The sequence below is a fragment of the Colobus angolensis genome, unplaced genomic scaffold (assembly GCF_000951035.1).
Source record: "Colobus angolensis palliatus isolate OR3802 unplaced genomic scaffold, Cang.pa_1.0 Scaffold15, whole genome shotgun sequence".
Lineage (NCBI taxonomy): Eukaryota > Metazoa > Chordata > Mammalia > Primates > Cercopithecidae > Colobus > Colobus angolensis.
This window is the reverse complement of record NW_012114599.1, coordinates 11,858,183-11,881,578: the sequence shown is the minus strand read 5'-3', so window position 1 is coordinate 11,881,578 and position 23,396 is coordinate 11,858,183. Positions and strand designations below refer to the sequence as shown.

General features: G+C 44.4%; 1 protein-coding gene across 5 annotated transcripts in view; it reads right to left on the bottom strand.

Moving 5' to 3' along the window:
* The window catches only part of CDC42EP3 (CDC42 effector protein (Rho GTPase binding) 3), an 86,753-nt gene that overhangs the window by 3,171 nt on the left and 60,186 nt on the right, over window positions 1-23,396 (bottom strand). For 2 of the 5 annotated variants that reach the window (XM_011935959.1, XM_011935964.1), the window contains exon 1: window positions 23,355-23,396. The exons of the other annotated variants lie outside the window; for them this stretch is intronic. The gene's annotated coding sequence lies outside the window, so the exon portion shown is untranslated. The remainder of the gene's footprint in view (window positions 1-23,354) is intronic. 5 annotated transcript variants of the gene reach the window in all.

The window sequence follows — 23,396 nt, the reverse complement described above, 5'->3', positions numbered from 1 at the left end:
TCACTCCCTGATTAGGTTACATTATAGGAGATTCCATCTGAGCTGACAAGGGAGAAGACTTGCTGGCTGCGGGGAGGTGAGCAGTTACACTGTGTGAGGGCCTATGGAAATGAAATCTGAAAACAATGTCGGGGAGCTTGGAAGTGGATCTTTTCCCCAGTTGAGCCTCTGATGAGACCATCACCCTGGCTCACACTGAATCACAACTCAGTGAGATGCTGGAACTCAGCCCTGCCCAGATTCCTGACCCACAGAACCTGTGAGATGGTAAATGTTGTAAGCCCTCAAGTTTGTGGTCATTTGTTACCAGTGTAGAAAGCTAACACATCCTCCCTGCACATACTAGATGGTAAGATTAGGAGGGTGTGAGCTATAAGAAGGCATTGGGGATGTAATGTCCTCTTTTGCTGATGAGATGCTCTTATCTTTTGAAAATAATCCTCCACCTCCGATGCTGGCATAGAGAAGCTAAACCCTTCCCCACTGCAGGAACTCCCCAAATGGCTCTACCATGACCTCTTCCCTAAGGAGCTCCTCCCCCTGGCTGCAGAGCCTGCAAATAAATATTCCAAGGGCTGGGTGGGTTAGCTTGTGTTTTGAAGGGAGCCACATTTGCTTTGTAGCAGCTGGAGGCTGTCTGCATCTGCCCCATATTTCTTTCCTTTCAGCAAGAGTTTTAAATTCATTTACCAGTGGCAGGTGACAAGAACTGTGCTCCACCACCCACTGACTCAGTAACAGCTAACTCAGTTTGGGAAGCAGCTAGCTCAGCATGTCAGCATGCTGGCCAGCAACCCAGGCCTGAGAAGCCTGAGAACAATGCACGGGAGACAGCCAGTCCCACTCTGGCTTTGGGTGTGGGGAGGAGGCAGAGGAAGTACCAGGAGGTTTGCATTCATGCAGAGCGGGCTGACCATGGAGCTGCCAACAATGACATGATCATGGGTCCTGACACTCGCTCTCATAGTTTTAGCTCTAATTTGGGTCTTGTTGTGGTAACAAAAGTTAAAGCTCACGTTCTTCCTGTTAAAATATCAGAACTTCCTTCCTGTATGAGTATACAATACCTAGTCCTGGCCTAGGACCCCTGCTGTTCAGAGGTAGCCTTCCTGCCCTCTGGGCAGAGTGTGGCTGACTGCCTGAGGAGCAGCTGGGTGGCCTGAGGAACAGCTGCCCACAGGAGTGGTGTTCTCAGCACACATGGCCAGGAAGGCAGCTGCCGTGGAAAGATACAGTTTGTCCACCACAAGTCCAGGCATGCCAGGACTGCCTGGGGTCAGCTGATGGAGGCAGGGTTATGCAAGGCCAGGTCCCAGGGTAGGGTGTTCCAATTATTTAAAAAAAAAAAAAAAAAAAAATTGATCACTTAAGGCCTGGAGTTTGAGGTCAGCCTGGGCAATGCAGCAAGACCCTGTGTCTATGAAAAAAAGTAGCCGGGCATGGGGGCACCCGCCAGTAGTCCCAGCTACTCAGAAGGCTGAAGCAGGAGGATTGTCTGAGCCCAGGAGTTTGAAACCAGCCTGGGAAACATAATGAGACCTCATCTCAACAAAAGCTTTCTTAAAAAATTAGCTGAGCATGGTAACACACACCTGTAGTGTTAGCTACTTGGGAGGCTGAGGTGGGAGGGCTGGGTGAGCCCAGGAATTCAAAGGAATTCAAGTCTGTGGAGAGCTATGATTGTACCACTGCATTACAGCCTAGCAAGGCCCTGTCTCAAAAAAACCCCATGAAAATGTAGCCAGAGTCCCTGCCACTCTGACTGGATCATTCACATCCACCCTTTAAGGATTTGGGACAGTGAGGAGGAAGAGCAAAGGGGGAGGAAATGCATGCTGTTCTCTGAGGGTGCAGGGGAGAAGGGCCCAGCCTGCAGGCTTCCTGGCTGGGCACCTACCAGGGAGCAAGATGCTGGTCAAGCCCCAGCCTTTGGCCAGTCCTTGCCCAGCCACAGGCACTAGCACCAGGGGCCTCAACCAGAGGCTCGCGCGTCTTGAAGTTGGGCTTCATGTCAGTGGCATGGAGGCAAAGGTTGGAGGGAAGCAGCAAAAAATAAAAAGGTAAGAAAAGGGTTGGTGGGGAGGCTACCTAAGCTGTAGTGGGATTCTGGTGAGTGGGAGATACTCGAGAAGATACCTTCAGAGGCATTTTGCTTTCTTTCTACAAATATTTACATCATATTTACTGCATGATGGGGCATAGGCTTCTAAGACTGTAGAAAAAAATAATTTGAACTGAATTTGTACTATGTGCCAATCCTAAGAGCTCCCAAATACTTTGAAAGTTAAAACAAAGAGTTTTGGGCAAAATGTCAGTTTTACAACTGTAGGTATGTTGACGTTTGTGCTGCTGGGAAAGTATCTGGCAGCTCTGATCTAGTCCCTCTACTGCATCTGTTCTCTTTCCTCCCCAGCTCAGGGGCAAACATGCTTGATCCCAGGAGAGGCAATCCAATGCTCATAATCCAATGCCCATAATTTCTTGAACTGACCACTTCCTCCTCTCCTTTCTGAACATTCTGGGCTAAGTCCATGCAACTTGATCAGTTTTCCCTTCTGCTTCCTGGGTTCATCGCTCTTTCAGAATCTTTGCCAATTACTTATGCAGAAACGTAATGGGAGAGTTTCTTCCCTGGCAAGAAGTGGCTGCTCCTGGAGAGGGTATGAACATCTCCTGGGTACCAGCAGCACCTAATACAAGTCAGTATTTGTTGAGGACTTCTCTATGTACCGAGCATTGTTCCAACCCCTGACATGGACTAGCTGAGGAAACCAGGAAGCTGTTACTGTTACTATCCCCATTTTACAAATGGATCACTACTGAAGAACTGATGTCCGGCCACTGCCAAGGCTGCATGGCTACCAAGCACGAAGCCACATGGCTGGGCTCTGAGCTTTGAGGTCTTGACGTGACATTTAACGAGTACTCTTCTGGGAATTCTGTCTGCTCCCAAATTATGAAAGGGGTGCGTTCCAAAGCCTGTTTAAAACACAAATGTGTGGCAATGTGCTGGGCTGATGAGGATGGGAAATAGGCCCTGCATACACTGACAGTTGAAGTACGAACAGGTCCAAACTCAGTAGAGGCAGTGGGGCAATATCTATCAAAACTGCAAATCATATGCCCTCTGACCTCAGACGGCACTTACAGGGATTTACCCAACTCAACTTGTTATTTCATATGTAAGAAATAACAAGGCTGTTCAAACCAGCACAGTTTATAACAGTCAAGAGTGGGAAACAACCTAATTGTCCACCTATAGAGGACTGGTTCAATTAAGTGCATCCACACAAATGAATACTATTCAGATCTAACAAAGAATGAAGAAGCGCTTAATGTGCTCATCCGAGAAGAGCTCAAAGATGTACATCATCAAAGGAAAAAAAAAGGAGGGGCAAATGCGTGTATTTATATTTGTACTGGCTTATCTATAAAGTATTTCTGGAAACACAATAATAGTGACTGCCCAGAGAGGGGAAGTAGATGGAGGGGGGAACAGGGTGGCAAAGAAATTTTTCACTATCCTTTTATGATTTTGGATTTTCAAATCATGTGAATGAACTGGCTATTTTTTAAAAAATCACAAATGTGTATGCAGGGCTCAGATTAGGCTTTCTTGGAGAGCCAATTTTATACGTGGCTGTTAGGTCCTGAAAAGCCTACTACTATGAGTTACTGATCATAACACAAACATCACGAAAATGTGTCCAAAAGCAGCGTCTGCAATGGCAGTGTGTGGGTATATGAAGACTTCACAAAAGGCCTGAGCCATGTCTCCCCTGAGCTTGGCTATGGAACAGATAACTTTTTCCTTCTGTGAACAGGCTTTCACCAAAGAGGCAGCACGGATCTGTACTTTGTAAAAGGGAAGAGATCTCAGAAGAGAAACATTCGTAGTCAGAAGGGAAAGTGAGAAAATCCAACAGGTGGGAGAGGATGCAGGAGAAGCTGCAGGTCAGCGCATGAGCGAGAAGGGAAGTACAGGCAGGTGGAATCGCCTGGGCCCATGAGGACAGCTTCTTGTGCAAGGGTGACTAGTGACACACAGATAACCTTTGATGATGGAATGGGCCTAAATGCCATGACATGAAATCCTATCCCTCCTCCTTTTTTTTTTTTTGAGATGGATTCTCACTCTATCGCCTAGTCTGGAGTGCAGTGATGCAATCTTGGCTCACTGCAAGCTCTGCGTCCCAGGTTCACGCCATTCTCCCGCCTCAGCCTCCCGAGTAGCTGGGACTACAGGGACTCGCCACCACGCCCAACTAATTTTTTGTATCTTTTAGTAGAGACAGGGTTTCACTGTGTTAGCCAGGATGATCTCGATCTCCTGACCTTGTGATCCACTCACCTCAGCCTCCCAAAGTGCTGGGATTACAAGTGTGAGCCACCATGCCCGGCCTCCCTCCTCATCATTTTAAGACGACACCTGGGTTCCAGGAGACAGCTGGTGAATGACCAACACATCAGAACAGTCAGCATGAGTCAGGGGAAGCCCAGGGCTTTGCCTTCTGCCCAGAAGGAAGGACCTGCTTGGAGGAAGGGATGTTGGGAAAAGAGAAAAGGAAGAGCTAAACAGGAAGGGCTTACAGGCTGGAAGAGAATTACCAGACTACAACTAGGGAGTGGGTCCTCCTGGGTGCTCCACAACCCAGATGAGAGAATTTTAGCTTTCTGTCTCAGTTAAAACTCTAACACCAGCATTAACCTGTGGGTACTGAGCCATCCGAGGGTGCTGGGCACACTCACTTGTGTCTGTCTGTCCTCGTCTTGAACCTCTTTCCTGCAACCAAGGGTCAAGTCACTTGGTCATCCAGGCTGGAGTACAGTGGCACGATCACAGCTCACTGCAGTGCCGAACCCCTGGGCTCAAGCTATCCTCCTGCCCCAGCATCCTAAGTAGCTGAGACTACAGGTGCACAACACCATTCCCAGCTAATTAAAAAAAAAATTTTTTTAGAACAAGGTCTTGCCATGTTGCCCAGGCTGGTCTTGAACTCCTGGCCTCAAGTGATCCTCCTGCCTCAGCCTTCCGAGTAGCTAGGATTACAGATGAGCCTCACCATGCCTGACTCTCTAGTTTTCTTGCATTTCTCTACACCCACTCTCTTACCTAAATCTTAAAAGACAGACAGAAAGGTTCTTATAGGTAGCCCTTCCTCAAAAACCTTGACCCTGAAATTTGAACTTTCCACAATTATTCCTGGTTTCTTTCTAGTTCCACAAACGTTCTCCTAGTTCTTGGATCATGGTTTGCTCCTTTTTCCTTTCGTAGATGATGTTGGATATAATATTCATCTCGGAAATTAGATTCCTTTAAAAAATGCTCTAGTTCCTGGGGCACTAGAAGAAAAGATTTGCCAACAAGTGTTCAGCTTGCCAGTCAGTCATGTGGCAGGTCAGAGAGAACACGTGGCAAGCAGACAGGTGGGCACAATGCTGCTGAGAACGGACATGCTCCTTTACAGGTTTTCTGAGAAATCCAAGGGTTTCAATACACAAAAGGACCTGAGAGGAAGCTATGGCCATGGTTTTGATAAGGAAGAGAGCTAGTTTCTTGTGACTGACTGAAGTGTAAATGACGGTGATAATAATAGAAATAATCACAGCAGTAATAATTCAGTTAAGAGAAAAACTGAAGCGGTGCTTTGCTTCATTTCTTACCATCCTTTTGGCAAACAGAATGATGCTGAAAATACCAAAACAGGGCAGCAGCCAGGAGGAGGAGAAAATCAAGGGGTTATAAAAAATGAGACAGAAAAATCAGTTCCTAAGTTACTTAGAGTTGATGCACTGGCAACTTACAGGACTCTGAAAAGAACAAAGGGGTTGGGATATTTTAAAAATTCCATTTATTTTAAAGGAATGTTTGGTTTGCCTACTAATTGTTTTTAGATTAATTCTTAGTGGAGAGATAGTGGAGAGAAAGAATAAAAAAAATTTGCATCCTGCAAAACAGGTTGCAGTGTTAATTTAAAACACACACGTATAAAAACAGGGGCAGGTGGGGTGAGGGGTGCTACTGTCCCCAGGGACCTGAGGCTCTGTTCTTTTCTCCTCCTTGCAGGAAGTGAGCCTGCATCCGACTTCCCCTTTCTGGCTTGGTTGTCACATCCTTCAAGGACATTCCAGCTTCTGATCACTTTTCGCTTTGCCTCAGCACAGTCGCATCGATGCAGCCAGCCACGGCACCACTGCACCATCTGAGCCCCATGCCGGAGTATCCAGTGACGACTCCTGCATGTTGGAACCAAGAGTCCTGGGGAGCATGACGACTCGGCCAAGTACCCTCCGCCACTTCCCTACCCCCAACCATCTGTGGGCTATGTCTCTCTGCTACCAACCAGAAGATCATTCCACTGTGCCAAGCGCCCAGAACATGATCCTGGGCTCCACATTTAGAAGGGATAAAGGCTACCTGGAACATGTCCCCGCATGTTCAGAGCAGGACAAATGGGAGGAAGTGAAGGAGCTCGGTTGGGACATGTGAGAAGAGGCTGAAGGAATAGAGCAGCTTAAAGAAAACTCATAGAAATAAAACTAATCTTAAAGGATCTGAAGGATTCATTTAATTGTAATGAAAAAGAAATTAACTTGTTCTGCGAGGCCCTAGAGCTAAGCAGAAACTACAAGGAAACAGATTTTGGCTCCTCTAAGTAACAACTCAGGTTTCTCAAAAGATGGAATGGGCTGTGGTGGGGAGGGGACAGCAAGTATGGCCATGGGATGAGGCTCTCACAGAGGAGAAGGCGGATACCCTGCACCTCCCCGACAGTGCGTGAAGGGAGGTGTTCACGTTCCCATTTACTCTGAGTTTCCTATATGGGAACATGATCACTGCCAATTTCCTTATGGTCCCAAGTCACTTTCCCATAGAAAAACGCACACAGACTTTCCCTTGAAAAGGCTTTCTGTTTGAACATGGCTGTCTTCTTACTAATTTAGAAATGACCAGCCAATCTTTGGGATCAGAGACACTAAAATATTTCTGCAGCATGGGCGCTCACATCAATCCTTTCAGAAACCTCTGTAGGAGTGCTTCTCCGAATAATTTTAAAATCAAAGGGGGAAAAAACCCCATAGTGTTAGATTTTCATTTAAGTTCAATGTTTAATTTCTAAGGCGAAAATCAGTGTAACCAGAAGCACCCAGTAACCAGCATCCCGAAGGGGATGTTTTTCATATTTTCAGTCTGTTTAACTCCACCCATTTGAGAAGATAAGAAGATGCCTTTTCTATTTTTAGATTCTTACCCTCTCCCCATATCATCTAAACTGAGGACATAGCTCTAAGCTTCAGACTATGAAACTATTAGCTGGCTCCCCAGCTGCTGAGCTCCGTTATGCAAATGAACTTAGCCAGACCGAGCAGGCGGTATTTTACAGACCCATTTAAAGTCTGATACATCTCACCTTCCATGATTTTAAAGGGACTTTTTGTTTGTGATTCAGCTACAGCTTGAATTCATTGTTCTTTTACAACCCTGATTATATACAGACCCACAAATACCATATGTGAGACTCAGTGCTAATTTGTGTACACGTCTCACTTTTATGGGATCTAATTTGAAAGATCTTTTAGAAGCAAAATTGGAAGACAGAAGGTCCACCTCACATAGTACCAAGTCTGCACTTTTGAACAGAGGCCATTAGGGCCTTTTTTCCTATAAAAATGAGTTACTGGGGAAGACTCAACATGGACATTGATCTCTGGCAGTTACAACAAGGCAGGAGGAGGGCAAGTCTTCTCATGCCTGCTTCATTTATCAGGATGCGTTTTGCATGGCACCAGGGCTGGTCAGAAGCACCCAGGCAGGCACTCTAGTTTCACACATGTGAATCTCTGATAAGGCCATTGCTGTGAACTGCTCACGTGCTTCCATAACTAATGGATCTGACTTGGTCTGTGATGCTGCAAGGACAATATCAATACAGGAAAAGAACTTGACTCTGAAGTTTTCAGCAATATTCTGCCAGGATATTCATTCTAATCTCTGCTCAAAAGCAAGGAACGTGCTTAAGTTGCTCACAAAATAACTATTAATATTTAAGTCAGCAATTATTCGATGCAGTACTCCAGTTCTGGTAATGGTAATTTCAAATGATCCCAAATAATAAGCTGACAATGTCCAGAAATTCAGATTATGGTCATTTGACCCACACTACCTTGGAGAGCAAAGTTCCTAGCCATTTGCCTTTATGCCACATTCTCAAGTTTAGGCCCCTTGAATATTCTAGTTCTCTGATGGGGTAAAGGGACAAATACAGGACTTCCATGCTATTCTGTCACCCTGCTAGGGCTGTCTACAATAATCCATGTTCCTTGGATGGGCTGAAACATGGCTTTTCTGTATGATACCAGCACTGGCTATATGTGGAATCTGGTGGTCATTCTACTCTCAACCTACTTCCACTGCCAACATCCTTGTGTTATTTGTATACGTGTTAGTACAAATATATTTGCTGAATGATTTCCCTCTAACTAGGCTGAAAGCTCTTCTGTGAGCATGAGCTTATTCATCTTTTTGCCTGCCACAACACATGGCCCACAGGAAACTTTAAATTCACAAGTGTTAAATCCATAACGCCTGCTAGACTTTCCATCATGAGAGCCAGGTTGACTTGCTCCAGGGAGCCAAACCCTAGAGCATGTCTATAGAGGCTCTCTGGAAACTGACAAATCTGAAAGGCTTTGTTCTCTAAAGAATTTACACCTGTAAAGAGTAATAGCTAGCATGAGTGCTTTCTGTGGGCCAGACAGGCATGTAATGCTCGGCGCATGCCTCTTAGGAAGCAGTGTTAGATGAAGCCTGTGTCTCTGGTCAATCACCCAAAATGTGGAGGAGCTAGGATTCCAGCCACAGCTGCATTCTGTAGCCACTGCCGATTTGATAACTCGAGGACTGCCAACCTGAAGACTATGTATCTTGAAGTCTGACAGCACCAAGAGGAAATGACACACCAAGAGCTCAGCACTGAAGAGAGGTGGAGATGATAACCTGACCATGTCAGAAGCCAAGAATGAGTAGAAAGGGTCCTAGACACGGTCCTTCCATCTCAAACTCACTAGGACTTTTCAGTATTTTTGCTCTTGTCAAAAAGAATCTCAAAAGGGATTTGACTTTGTTGTAAACGTCAAAAGATTAGAATTCTTTGGGTGTATACCGAGTTAATGGATGCAGCACACCAACATGGCACATGTATACATATGTAACAAACCTACACGTTGTGCACATGTACCCTAGAACTTAAAGTATAATAATAAATAAATAAAGATTAGAATTGTAAAGTAACAAAGACCCCCTGATCCTCGAGGAGAAAAACATCCTGTTCTTAGAAAATCGTGTTAAGTGCTGTTCATTCTTTTCCCAGAGGAAGCCCATTGCATGCAACAGTGAACAATCACAGCTTTCACTGGGACAATAGCTCCCGAGCTTCCTAACTGACACTGCATTTCCCTCCTAACCTGAAACTAAGAACCTTGTGTTCCCTACATGGAAAGCTCTCCCACCTTCTTACCATCAGCCTCTATTCACAACATCCTCTGAGACCTGCTCCAGACTCCAGACTCGTTTCCTTCCTGGAGGAAGTCTACTCCAATGCACCTCACGTAATCCAGCCTTGCTACTGCTTTGCTTAGGGGGTTTCTTAGGGGTTGTGGAGGGCTTGTATTACGTGATTTGTTGTTTTCCTGTTTTGTGGTTTTAATGCCTGCTATTTCCAGGTGGGTGGTGAGCTCAAAAAGAATAAGGTAAGCAAAAGGGCTATAAAAGTGCTACTGTTGAGAAAACTCCCCTCCTCTTTATGCTGAGTCACTTACAGAGCCTCGTCTTGAGCTGGGGACACAGAAGGCCCTCAAATTTTACTGAATAAGCTCTTCTAGTTTTCTTTCTGACCATCCCTTAAGTCAAGGGTCTACAAGCTACAGGTAGGCCAAATCTGGCCCCCTGCGCCTGTTTTTATAGATAAAGTTTTATTAGAACACACCTATGCCTATTCATTTATGTACTGTCTACAGCTCAGTGGGGTTCTCAACTGAGGGTGATTTTTGTTCCCTACACAATATTTCGCAATGTCTGGAAATATTGCTGATTTTCATGACTGGGAGTGGTGTGCTCCTGGCATCTAGGGGGTAGAAGCCAGGAATGCTGCTCAACATCCTACAGTGCACAGGACAACTCCCCAGAACAAAGAATTATCTGGCCTCAAATCTCAGTAGTGCTGAAGTTGAGAAATCCCAGTAAAGGTGCTTTTTTTGCTCTATCAGGTCAGAGTTGAGTAGTCTGTGACAGAGACTGTATGTGGCTCTCAAAGCCAAAATATTAACTGAGCCCTTACAGAAGAAGTTTGAACCCCTGTCTCAAATGTTGGCATTTTCATAGGGTTGGATGGCTGCTGCCCATCCCCTGCTCCTCAACAATTCCCCCGGCAATCACATATCACCTCTACGGATAATCAGTACCTTCAACCCATATGCATCTACTTAAGTCCAGACCAGTGCTACTCAAAGTGGGTTCATGCAGTCCATGATGAGATAAATACAGAAGCTGAAAGCAAGATCTTTTTGACATTGCCATAATATCAAACATGTGACCAATAGATTTTTTCTTACTCAACAGGCTATTGACAAGTTTGGGAGCTGTATGCTGTTGAGCTTGCATGGGGGTTGTGTGTGGCCCAAGCTCTGTATTCCTTGTGCACAGTAGTACTGTACAATGGATTGGAAATGGAAACAAAAAGACAGTGGCCCCTCCCAGAGAGTTTGAGAAGCATTGGCCTTTTCCTTCCCTTATATTCCAGACTTCTCTACTTTGCTTCCCTCAGATAGTCATAAACCTTGTCCCAGACGGGATTTGCCATTTTTCTTCCCCCTGCCTGCCCCAGGCATCTGCCTCGCACACTATGCTTTCTTGGTAAATGGCAGAAGTCACTCAATTCCAAAACCTAGCTATCATCCCTTCTCCCCGCCTGCCTCGCTACATCAAGTCCTATAGTTCTATCGGTCTGTCTGGACTGTCTCTCCTCATTCATCATCCCTGCTCCATCAGCCTTATTCCTGGCCCCCATGATCTTTCTCCTGCACAAGGACATTTGCCCTTTACCTACCTCCTTGCCTCCTTGGTCCCTCCCCCTTATCTTCCAATCTATACCAGAGTGAGGTACCTAGAATCCTCATGTAACCTTATCACTCTCTGCTTTAAAACCCTTTCAAGGGTTTTAAGGGCAGGCCTGCCCCTACAGCCTGGAGATAAGATAAATAGCTTGTGAAGCCCACCTCAGCAATCTGGGGGGCCTGCTACACTTGCAGCTGAATCTCCTGCCAGTTCCCCATGGCATCCTGTGTACACCTCAAACCTAGCAACTATCACACTGGATTGTTATCACTACTTATTTAACTCTTCCCCAACCAGGCTATAATCTGGGAGAGAGAACGGAGATCTTGTTCATAGCAGATACTGAAAAGTTGAATGGATAAATAAATGAGAAAGCTTGAAAGACATTGCTGTGCCTCTTCCTCTTCAACCCTGCCCGCTCTGCTGAAAATGCAAGCTGGAATCTATGATTCTTACAGAAGAAAACAAACATGTAACAAGAAGCTGTCTCCTTTTCTTGTGGCAAAGGCTATCTTTCATTTTTCCATCTGTAAGCCATTTTAACCTTCCTCTATCCATGCAGGGTAATAGTTTAACAGTGTATCAGTGCAAGCCAGAGTAATTCTACAGGACCATACAGATCTTTGGCAAATATACAGATAAAAAATATAGATTTTAAGGCAAATATTTGTGGACATGCTGTTTGAAAGTGATACGACTCCTATCCCTGACTGCAATGTGCAAACAGTGTCTTAGGTAAGACTCAAGGAAAATTAGACAATACGGTCCCCTGAATTCAAACTCACTGATTCTACTTAAATCAAACTTAAGGAAAGAGGCCCTGGAGCCACAATGAACTTGCTCTTTTCTTGTTTCAAAATGAGATGTGTTAATGGAGAACTTGGCTCATTTGGCCTAAAATGTACAAGGGAACTTCAAGAAACTATAATGGACTGTCTACAGGAAAGGGTTGTTTGGAAGATCAATATGTAACTGGCACAGATCAGATACGTGGGGAAAAATAAACCTATCAAAACATTTGCCAAACCAAACTAAATGAAACACCGATTGTATGGGCCAAGCAAACAGCTAACTCACTGCTGTTCCTGGCCTTAGAGGGGAAAGAGCTGGGCCAAAACTATGAGCCAGTCCTGTAAGACGCAGAAGCCCTGATACACTGGGTACCAGTTACCTTCATGTAAAATGGAGATAATCATTCCAAACTTTATAATAACCACAGGTTGTCAGAGCTGAGTGTGAAAATCTACAGTGCTATGTAAACACAAGGCAGTATCTTTTCCCCAAATGAGAAACCAGACTGTCTACTGAAATACAGGGTGGAGGGGAAACTATTCTAATTGCCAAAATAAACACTTCTATTTTCTCCTTAAATTCCGCCTGTATCACTCATTAATAAAATGGTTCCTATTGATCCTGTGGACAGTCTCCACAATTGGAAGGGATTCCTACCACCAGCTTGATGAGAGGTTAATTCCCCTGTCCATGGGACATAGGGCTGGGACTATCTTCTCATTCACATCTACATGCATTGGTTATCTCCAGTTGGGGCTATTCCAGCCTTGGGAACAAATGAGACGTCCCTGAGCTGGGAAAATTACAACAACTACTATATAGGTCAGATAAAAGCGGTGTTTTAATACCAACTTGGGATCTCTTATAGTAGCCCCTGACCTTAAGACATAAATAAATACAAACAATGTAACATTTTTTTCTCCTAAATTCTCTGGTAACCTACTTACTTTACCTTATGGATGATTTTAAGAGGAAAATCCTTTTACTTCCATTTAAAGTTCATTTTAAGTTCATTTGGTTTTACTTTTTAAAGGAAGCTGAGACCAACAGGGGGGAATATTACCTTCTCTGATTTATTCAACTTCTATTTTGCCTCTACCTTAAGATTAAAAAAAAAAAAAAAAAGTAAAGTAAATGGAATGAACCTCAAAGTGGCAAGACCTGGAAGTGATGGGATCTGGAGGGTGTAGGGTTAGGGAGTCGGCACAACTAACCCTGTCAAAGGGAAATGGAAGGCCAGAGTGGAGCAGTAATCACTGGAAGGGACTTCATACCATATGGGAGTCCAGATTGCCAGGCCTGATGAGTAAGGAGAGCCTAAGGTCCTGAAATCACTTGTCTCCTTTTGATCATGAAACCATTTATGAAAACCTTTTGAAAAACTATAGGGAGTAGTATGTATTTATGTATATGTATGTATGTATATTATATATAGTGTGTGTATACAGTGTGTGTGTGTGTATATATATATATATAGTGTGAGTGTATATATACACACACACAGGCAAATGATTTGATTTTCCAAAAGCAAGAGACAATTACTTGGTGACTACTATCACATCTATCTTCAGTAAAGGTCTGGGTTTTGAACACTTAAGAGATATATGCTCATTCGGCACTGATAAAAAGTTCACTGGCACCTCACTTGCTTACACACATGACACAGTTGCTAGAAGGGTCGATTACTTGTAATCTGCCAATCTTAGCCAAGTCTTAAAGGGATCTTATTGATAGGGCAAGTGACGTGGAAGACACAGAAGATGCACTTACCAATCTAAACTGGAGACCCAGAGGGAGCCTCAATGTGCCGATGGCTAACTGGGGTCCAGAATTACCTGGACCAAGAGCTGGGGCTGGATGAAGTCCACAGGAATGAACTGAATGATGATAAACAGAAAGTCCTGCTTTTGGGTTAAAATTAACTCAATAATTCCATTTGCGCAGAATGGGGCAGGCTCTGGCTGCTGGTGTTTATAAACTGGATGGCAAGGCTACTGGGAGCTGACAGCACGAGGAGGTGGCTGAAAAACTCATAGCCATCTGAAGGTCTCTGGATAGACCCCACCGGAATTGGTGATGTGTGAGAGAAGAGAAAAAACAAAAGGGCATATTGTTATTTTCCTAAATAGTTGATAAGTAGGGCCAATCTCTCTCCTTTCTAACCAAAGAAATTATGTTATTATCTGCTTATATTTCAGGCTTAAGATTTTCTTTTCTTTGGCCTAAAAAAGTTTGACAGAGAACTGGGCCTAGGAGGAAGATTCATACTCTGTGTCACTTAAACAATTAAGGCCTTGGTTTTATCATGTCAGAATGAGACTGGGGCTGAGATAAGGTCCCTTCCATCTGTCAAATGGTAGGGCTCTGTCATTCTATTTGCAGAAACATCTAGCTTCTAGGAAGTTTCCAAAAAAGAAAAAAAAAAGTAGTATTTTTAATGAAAGTAAGTCTACCCTTAAAATCAAAATACGTTTTACCAGCGAATACAATTTTCATCATCCTTTCCCATCCTTCCTGGTATTCAATTAAGGGTCCTGAGCCATGCTAGTGACTCCCTTTGGGAGCTTCAGTTTCCCCATCTATGAAGTGCAAACAGCAATGGTGGGAGTCTTCTTAGGTGACAATGAGCATAAAGTGCTTGGCAAAGCACCTGGCAGGCAATGAGCCCAAATCAATGGAAGGGGTAATGTTTATTATTAATTACTCCAAAAAGCTACAGCTGCATAAGGAAGAAGATGAGCAGGAAGCTCATGGTGGGGATTCCTTCTAACCTTACTCCTTTTAGACCTTGGGATCTGGCTGCCTCAACTGATTGTTTTAAATATAGTGTGAAAAACTCCCAAATGTTCTGGGTCCAACAGTTTAATTCCCCACTCTGAGAAAGGAACGGAATTTGAAAGAAGTCCCTGCTTTACTCCCTGCACCGCCCTGAGAGACATCTCTCTGAAGCTCGCTCTCCCAGGCTGGCAAGTAAAGCACCACCATTCCCGGGTGAGCCCACAGGGAATACAAAACAAAGCCCCATCACCAGCATAAACTTTCGCTAAACTTAATAGAAGGCCAAAAATCAACACTCTCTTGGAAGACATTTCATTCTGAAGCCATCTGAGAGCAAGAAAACAGGCTCCAGTTGGTGCTGTGACATGCATAGAGTGAGCCACATGCCTCTCGCTGGTTCAACCCATGAGAAGCCGGCTTTAGAAAGCCTTTCAGTTAGGCGCGGTGGCTCACACCTGTAATCCCAGCACCTAGGGAGGCTGAGGCGGGCGGATCACGAGGTCAGGAGATCGAGACCATCCTGGCTAACATGGTGAAACCCCGTCTCTACTAAAAAAATACAAAAAATTAGCCGGGTGTGGTGGCGGGCGCCTGTAGTCCCAGCTACTCAGGAGACTGAGGCAGGAGAATGGTGTGAACCCGGGAGGTGGAGTTTGAAGTGAGCTGAGATCGTGCCACTGCACTCCAGCCTGGGCGACAGAACGAGACTCCGTCTCCAAAAAAAAAAGAAAGCCTTCTATGTGCCTCCCTAGCCCCTGGCTGGTCCCTCATGTATTCAACAACAAACATCCACGGAGGGCCTACTACGTGCCAGGCACTATTCTAGATGTTAAGGCTGCAGCAATGATGCACTCCACTGTGGAGAGACTGACGCTAATATAACAAATAAATAAATGGCTCACGTTTATTCATTCATTAATGGCTGGCGAGAGGTCTAGGCAGCACTAGGAAACACAAGGACCCTTACTCTGTGCTCTAAGTGGACACATGGGTGCCAAGTTGCCTCAGTCACTCCCAGGGCATGAGAAAGCATTGGTGGAGGTTGCCAATGTCTCCGATGAGATCTTGAGAAGGTTCCAGTAGGGACTTGACCTATTTCCACAGGGCCCTCAGATGACGACCTCTATCACCACAACCAAATGACTGGGGGTGATTCCCCTTGCATTTGAATGTTCTGTAGCCTGGGAAGGAGTAACTTTACTACAGCAGGACTTAAAAATAAACTAGTGTGATGGTTAATACTGAGCGTCAACTAGATGGAAGGATGCGAAGTATTGATCCTTGGTGTGTCTCTGAGGGTGTTGCCAAAGGAGATTAACATTTGAGTCGGTGAACTGGGAGACACAGACCCATCCTCAACCTGGGTGGGCACCATCTAATCAGCTGCCAGCATGGCTAGGATAAAAGCAGGCAGAGGAACGCGGAAGGACTAGACTTGCTGAGACTTTTCTGGCCTTCATCTTTCTCCCGTGCTGGATGCTTCCTGCCCTCACACATCAGACTCCAAGTTCTTCAGTTTTTGGCTCTTGGACTTACACCAGTGGTGGGTTGCCAGGAGGCTCCTCAGGCCTTTGGTCACACACTGAAGGCTGCACTGTTGGCTTCCCTACTTTTGAGGTTTTGGGACTTGGACTAACTTCCTTGCTCCTCAGCTTACAGACGGCCTGTTATGGGATTTCACCTTATGATCACGTGAGTCAACACTCCTTAATAAACTCCCCTTGATATATACATCTACCCTATTAGTCCTGTCCCTCTAGAGAACCCTGACTAACACAGCAAGGTAAGTGACAAAGATTTCTGACCTGCCAACAACTTCAAGAGATATGCTGCAGAAAGAATCAGGTAGTATAGCAAGGGCTATACTGCCTACTTTGTCATTAAGTCCTATTGCAGAAAAGATGAATGACAAGATAAATGAGATTCAGTCCCTACCCTGGAGGAGCCAGTAGTCCAATTAGGCAGCCACTTGTGTCAATCAGGAACATGGATGGAGTTGGAGGTCATTATCCTTAGCAAACTGACACAGGAGCAGAAAACCAAATACCGCACATGCTCACTTGTAAGTGGGAGCTAAATGAGAACAAATGGACACAAAGAGGGGAACGACAGACACTGGGGCCTACTGGTGGGAGAAGAGCGGGAGAAGGGAGAGGATCAGAAAGAATAATGATCAGGTACTGTGCTTAGTACCTGGGTGATGAAATAATCTGTACATCAAAACCCTGTGACATGAGTTTAGCTATATAACAAACCTGCACATGTAGCCCCATACCTAAAAGTTAGACCTATTATGGGATTTCACCTTATGATCATGTGAGTCAACACTCCTTAATAAACTCCCATATATATATATATATGATAATCTAAATGTAATAAGTGTTACAATAGGAGAAGGTACAAGACACTACGGAAATGCCTGTGATAGAAGAAAAAAGAGGAACAGAATCACAGTTTAGGGCCAGGAGAGGGCCTAGAGAACATCTACACACTTCTCTGGCCTCCCTTCCCATCCCCATCCTTCCCACTCTGCCATTTTTTTTTCACAGGTGATGGGATGGAGCCTGCCCAAAGAAGGGGAAGGATTTGTTTTGTGACTAACCAGCCAGTCAGCCAAAGGCTTAGAGCCTCATCTCCCACTGTGTTAAAATCAATGTTTTAAGTCTGAACTGACCCTTGGCAAAACAAAAGTTTAAAAAAATAAATACAAAGGTTGAGAAATCAAACACATTCTGAATGGCAAGGCCACATTTCACCAAAAATGCCTCTGCTTATTTTAAAAAATATATGTAGCCTAAATGATTATGATGTATTTGGACAGAAAAGTTCTTTTTCAACTAAACTCATGACAACGATCTATCATTGGCATGACGTGTCTACAAATAGGACCTTCAGGTTGTCACCAGAACATGACGGATTCCCAAATGTGGAAGCTGTCTAAATACAGGCCTGACTTTGAAGTTCCCTGCCTTCCACGCTTGCTCAGGCTGCTCTGCCAGAGATCTGCACGGGTCTGCTTTTCAATCCAGAGTCTCACATTATTAGTAGTAAGACAGCTATGCTAATAGGTGCCACTGATCCTGGCTCACTGATTCTAGAGTCAGAGATTATCTGAGATCATCTCCTGCCAAATGCCATGTTTTAGGGATGAGAACAAGAAAACCCTAAGAGGTCAAGGTTATACAATTTGGGTCAGAGCTAAGACCAGAATCTGTATTTTTTTAAATCTCTATTCCTATACACACACACACACACACACACACAGACACACACACAGACACCCCTTTTGATTGCCCTCACTTAATTCTCCATTAGTTTTATCAGTGTTCACCAGGATCTCCTGGTACATCCTCATGGCTCTCTTTCTGTAACGCCTGTGGTTCTCTAACTAAAATGTCCCTGGGTTGTTTCGGCTCTGTAGGGCATACTGTGGTTATGTAGCTTCTGTCCTGCGTTTCCCAGAGTGTGTTTCCTACCAGGCTAGTCCTGCAGCTGCTCAGTGGGCAAAACTATTTGAGAAACTCTGGACACTACCTCCCTGTGGAGATCCACTGTATACACTGGCTTTTTAAATATTCTGAAAAGTCCTGCAGAAAGGGACCTTCATCAAACTGGGGTCCCACAGAATACTTTTATGCCATTCATGGCTCGAGGTACACTTTAGGCGGTGCCCTGTTATCTAATTGCAGGTGTGTGACCTCTGCAATATGGCTTAACAAAGGGCCGAAGGCTAGGCGGCTATTAATTTTATCCAATATGGAAATAAAACCCAATCCACTGAAAATCCTTTTAAAAAAGTTTTAAATTCGGGATTCTAGAATTCTTTTAATTCATGACTTAGGCAAGTAGTAAGGACTAATTTGGAACTCGTCAGCTTTCACACAGTTTACTTGGCTATTTAGAAATAGTAATCTTTTAAATATTAATATCATGCTTTGTATTATAAAACTGTAGGGTTAAAATTTGAAAACTGCTTTTCTACCAGAGGTATTGTCAAATTCAGTCCATCATGATGTGACTCTGATGAAACTTGGCACTGAAGTATATCGAGGCCAATGAAAGCTTTTTTTAAGGAAAGAAATGTACCTGACTATTGCTTTAGAACTACATGGCTACTTATTCTGGTTTGTGGGGTATTGTTTTGTTTTGCAGCCTTTAAGGGGTGGGGACAGGAGAAGATTTCAAATGGAATTGGACAGCTCCAAGGCTGTAACCCTTGGCTTTGAGGTTACCTGAGTTACTTCGGGCTGTCCTTTCCAGAACCCTGTTGCAGTCTGAGAAGTCTCTGGAGCTGATCCCCACAGCTAATCACACACCCAGAGCATCAAAGCAGTGGAGGCCAAGGCAGGCCCTCTGGGTTTTCCGGGGCACCCCTCTAGGTTTCAAAGGTTTCCTTGTTCTGTGTTTCTTATCTAGCAGGGCCCCACGGCACATGCCGAGCTGTAACAGGGCTTGACTTCTGCCATGGACAGAGCCCAGTGCCTTTCTGTTCACCTTACCTGGAGCTCCTCTTCGGCTGAGTTCTTGCAGCAACATCAACAAACATGGACTAACGCCCAGTGAGTGCCGGGACTGAAGGTCAAGGTAGTGTGCTGCCTGCCTTCAAGGAAGGGATTGTCCAGAAGTGGTTACTGGACTCTGCAACCCCTGGCTCTCCAGAATTTTGAAGCAAGCGCACGGTCTACGCTAGAGCTTCACTTCATCCCCAGCCCCCGGAAGTCCTTGTCCCTGGCTGTGTCTTGGCTTGCTTTCTCACCATAGAGTCCCACATTTTCACCTAGTAAATCTCTTCGTTTACGGCATAAACTGCTTATGTTAACCCTAGCAGTGTTCATGCTAGATCCACTTTCATGCCATATATGTGGGATTGAATCATCTTTAATAATAAAATAATTTACATATTGTTCCTCAAGGCTGGCAATTGCTGTCATCTTCAACTGTGAGATACAGGGTGATACGAAATTATTTCCTTGCCAGAGGCCAAAAGTCATAACAAAAATCAGATTTAACAACTTCTCTGCCCCTCCTCCCTGTTGGTGGGGGTATGGTATTTAGCATAAGGTCAAAAAGACCTGAGTTCAAACCCTGCTTCTGCTATTTAGCCGTGTGACCTTGGCCACATTACTAAACCTTTCTGAGCCTGTGTTCTCATCTGGAAAAGAAGAGCAATATAATAGTCTGCCTTATCCTCAAAGGATATGTTCCAAGACCCCCAGTGGGTGTCTGAACCTTGGACAGTACTGAACCCCATATATACTATTTTTTTTTTCATACATACATACCTGTGATAAAGTTTAATTTGTAAAGTAGGCACAGTAAGAGATTAACAATAGAACAATTATAACAATGTAATAAAAATTATATGGATATGGTCTCTTTCTCTCTCTTAAAATGTCCCGTATTCACCTAGTTTCAGACCATGGTTGACTATGGGTAACTGAAACCCCGGAAAGAAAAACCACGGATAAGAGGGGACCACTGTACTGTCTCTCTCAAAGAATAGTTATGAATATTACATGACAGAACCAGTATTAAGTACCTAGGAAAAAAACAAAAGCAACATTGAAACCTCAACCTTTTATTGTGGCTACTCTGGGCCAGGCACTGTTCTACTGTTCTGAGTACATAATCTTTTTTGACTCTACTTTAATCTTCAGGGAAATAATATTATCCCCATTTTACAAAGGATAAACTGAGGTAAAGGCGAGGTAACTTGCCCAAAGTCACAAGGTGTTAAGCGCCAAAACTAGGACATGTGCCCAGGCAGCCTGACTCGGAGGCTTCAGAAGTTCAAAGTTGTGTTTTGTTTTTTTTTTTCCCATCCCCTTAACCCAAAGAGCTGCTGACTTTCACCTAGGATTAGCCACTCATGCCTGCACATATTGTGCTGTTAAACTGCACATGAATGTTTAGGTTTTTCTTATTGTTACAACTTTGGGTAAGTTATACAACCGGTCTGTCCTCAGTCTCTACACCAGCAAAATGGGGATACGAACGGTTCTTTCATAAGATGATTGCTAGAAACAGATAAGATAATCAAAAGGCTGAGAAGAGTGCTTGACACATAGGACAGGCTCCACTTAGGAAGTGCTTTTAACATCCAAAGTAATGAACAACGCAATATATTAGGAAAATTCTTGGTCTTCTGTGGCTTGGTGAGGCACACGAGATTTTGTGGCTGTCTGAATCCAGTACTTTCAAATGGCTATCCTTGTCCTCTAGCAAACATACTGCATTTAAAAATAGATTGCTCATTCAATCAATAAAAAGAAAAACAGGTTCACAGGATTCTGGTTAGTAAGAAATGAGACTGGATACGGATATACTGAAATGAGGCCTAGATAAAATCAGACTGAAAGCAAGAATCTTAATAATAATAATGCAATCAGAGCAGTCTTCTTGGAGGTTTTTAGGTTATGAATTATATTTCACCCACTGGATAAATGTTACAGTTAATGGGCAAAGAATTTGTGAAAAATCTATGGCCTGGTTAAAAAAAAAAAATCTTTGGGTGATACAGGTTAAAGCAATTTTATCCCCAACACTGTTGAATACCAGGAACTTTATATGTAAAAAAGCACAGCTTTCGTGAGCATGTTGGACATAAAACAAAACACCACATTAAAGGAAAGGCTGGAGCGCAGACAGGGCAAATGAACTCACGTGAGCCCTTCTGCAGTCATTGTTACGGCTTTGTATTACTCATCTTGCACCACACTTAAATGTACAATAACAAGCAAAAAGTGTGCAACACGTATTACTCTAGCTGCTTTTACTTGTTCCATAGAGATATGCGAAACAATTTCACTGCTCAGATTGAGGGAAAGAGGAGCTCATCTTATTTCAAGCCTGTAGCTGCTGCCACAGCCTCAGCACCACGTTCTAATCATAGACTTCATCATGTAAATCTCTAGCAGATGATACCACTGGAAAACAGAAACTGCCATGGATCCAGAAATGCTTCCCAATTTCTCCTCTAAAGTTCTTATCTGTGAACCCAGAGGCTGGTGCTGTCTTATTCAATGGGTGAGGCCCACTGGGAAACCCACATTATTTGGGAGACTTTATGAAGAACTTTCCACCATTCCTTGACTATATAAACGGCCTTTATCATGTATTTCATGATACATGAAAATGCTAAATAATTCACAACTACTCCACCTTATTTCTGAGTGTCTAAATCTATTCTGAAAAGGGTATGCATCACACACCTACCTGTGTAGCTTATTAACTACCAACAAGAACTCACACAAATTGCAGGGGGTATGAAAGAATAGACTTCTGGAACTGTCCAGAAAAGAAGAGAAGGTACATTTTTCCTGGTTTTAAGACGAAAGCCCTTGTGTAAGTTAGAACACTACAGGGGTCGTTTAAATCCTCCTAGGGATACCTTTGGGGCATCATCCCTGGTTCCTGGCGAGTCTTTTTTCTCCCTGTGATGTTAAGAGGAAGTCCCTAAGACTGGCTTTGCTATTAAAATACAGACATCTGCTGCTCTCCTGATTTTTGTTCTTTTTAAACGGGAGTACTCCCCAGAAACTCTTGGATATTGTGAGAACTAAGATCTGGGAGATGGGGACGGAATCTTTGTCTTCCTAACGCATTCATCAGTTACCTCCCTAGAGTCCCCCTATACCCTCAGCACACACCAGCAGCCCACTCCTCTAAAGACGCCAGGGCTGGAAAGATTCATGTTGCAATACCCTCCTGACATTCCTCATTTTAATTCGCTCACTTTTTTTTTTTTTTTTAAACAAAATGTAATTACTTGACTGTCAGCCCGGACTGCACTCTGGGGCTTTTACTCCTTTCAACGCAGCTGCGCTCCCGGCTTTGATGCTGCTGTCCACGCAGCTTGTCCCAGCCACAGCCTGGCTCTCGGTAATGTAACATTCAAGTGCATATTTATTTTTAAACTGACCTCTCCTAGACTGCACAGTATAAAGGAGATCCTGCCAAAAAATATGCTACTTTCTATTTATAAGATGAAACACATGCCTCCCAAAGTCGGAGGGGGATAGAGTATAATAATTCATAACGAAAAAACGATTGGCCAGATCCACTCGTCCTCACGTCTGATACTTGTCTGTGTCAAGCCACTTAGTTTCAAGGAGAAAGGGAGGAAAACTAAAAACAAAAAACCTTGTAAACGTTTCAGCTGTTCACTGCCAACAAACAAAAAAGTCAATAACCAGATTTCCAGGTTGGCGCCCCACTAACAATGTCCTCCATTAAGAGGAGGGCACCGGGCAGGCGATGCCACGGCAGAGCTGTGCGATGCACCCATGTGCGGCCCTGGTACCAGTCCACGACGCGAGGGGCGCGGTAGCCAAGTGCGGCTTGTTCTCAGATGGAAAAATGCTATACGCGCCCAGAATGGCTCTGTCAATAGCTCGGAGGGTGCAATGTGGCCGCGCAGCCCCACCCTGAAAAGTGGTGGGCACAAATGGTGGAGCTGTGAGTCCCGGTCATGCCGCCCGCCCCACTCCTGGCTTGCTTTATGTCCCCTTCGGTCCGTTGGACACCAGATGTGAAAGCGATGCCCTCGGTATCCCGGCTCCCTGCTGGTTTCCCAGCCTAACACCAGCGCACGCCGGAAGCGGCCACGGCGCGGGCGGGACAGACTCACAGACAGGTAGAGAGGAAGGAACACTGGATTGCCCCGACTCACCGGCCGCCGCTGAGAATCCCAGCCGCTGCCCCGGGCCTCCGG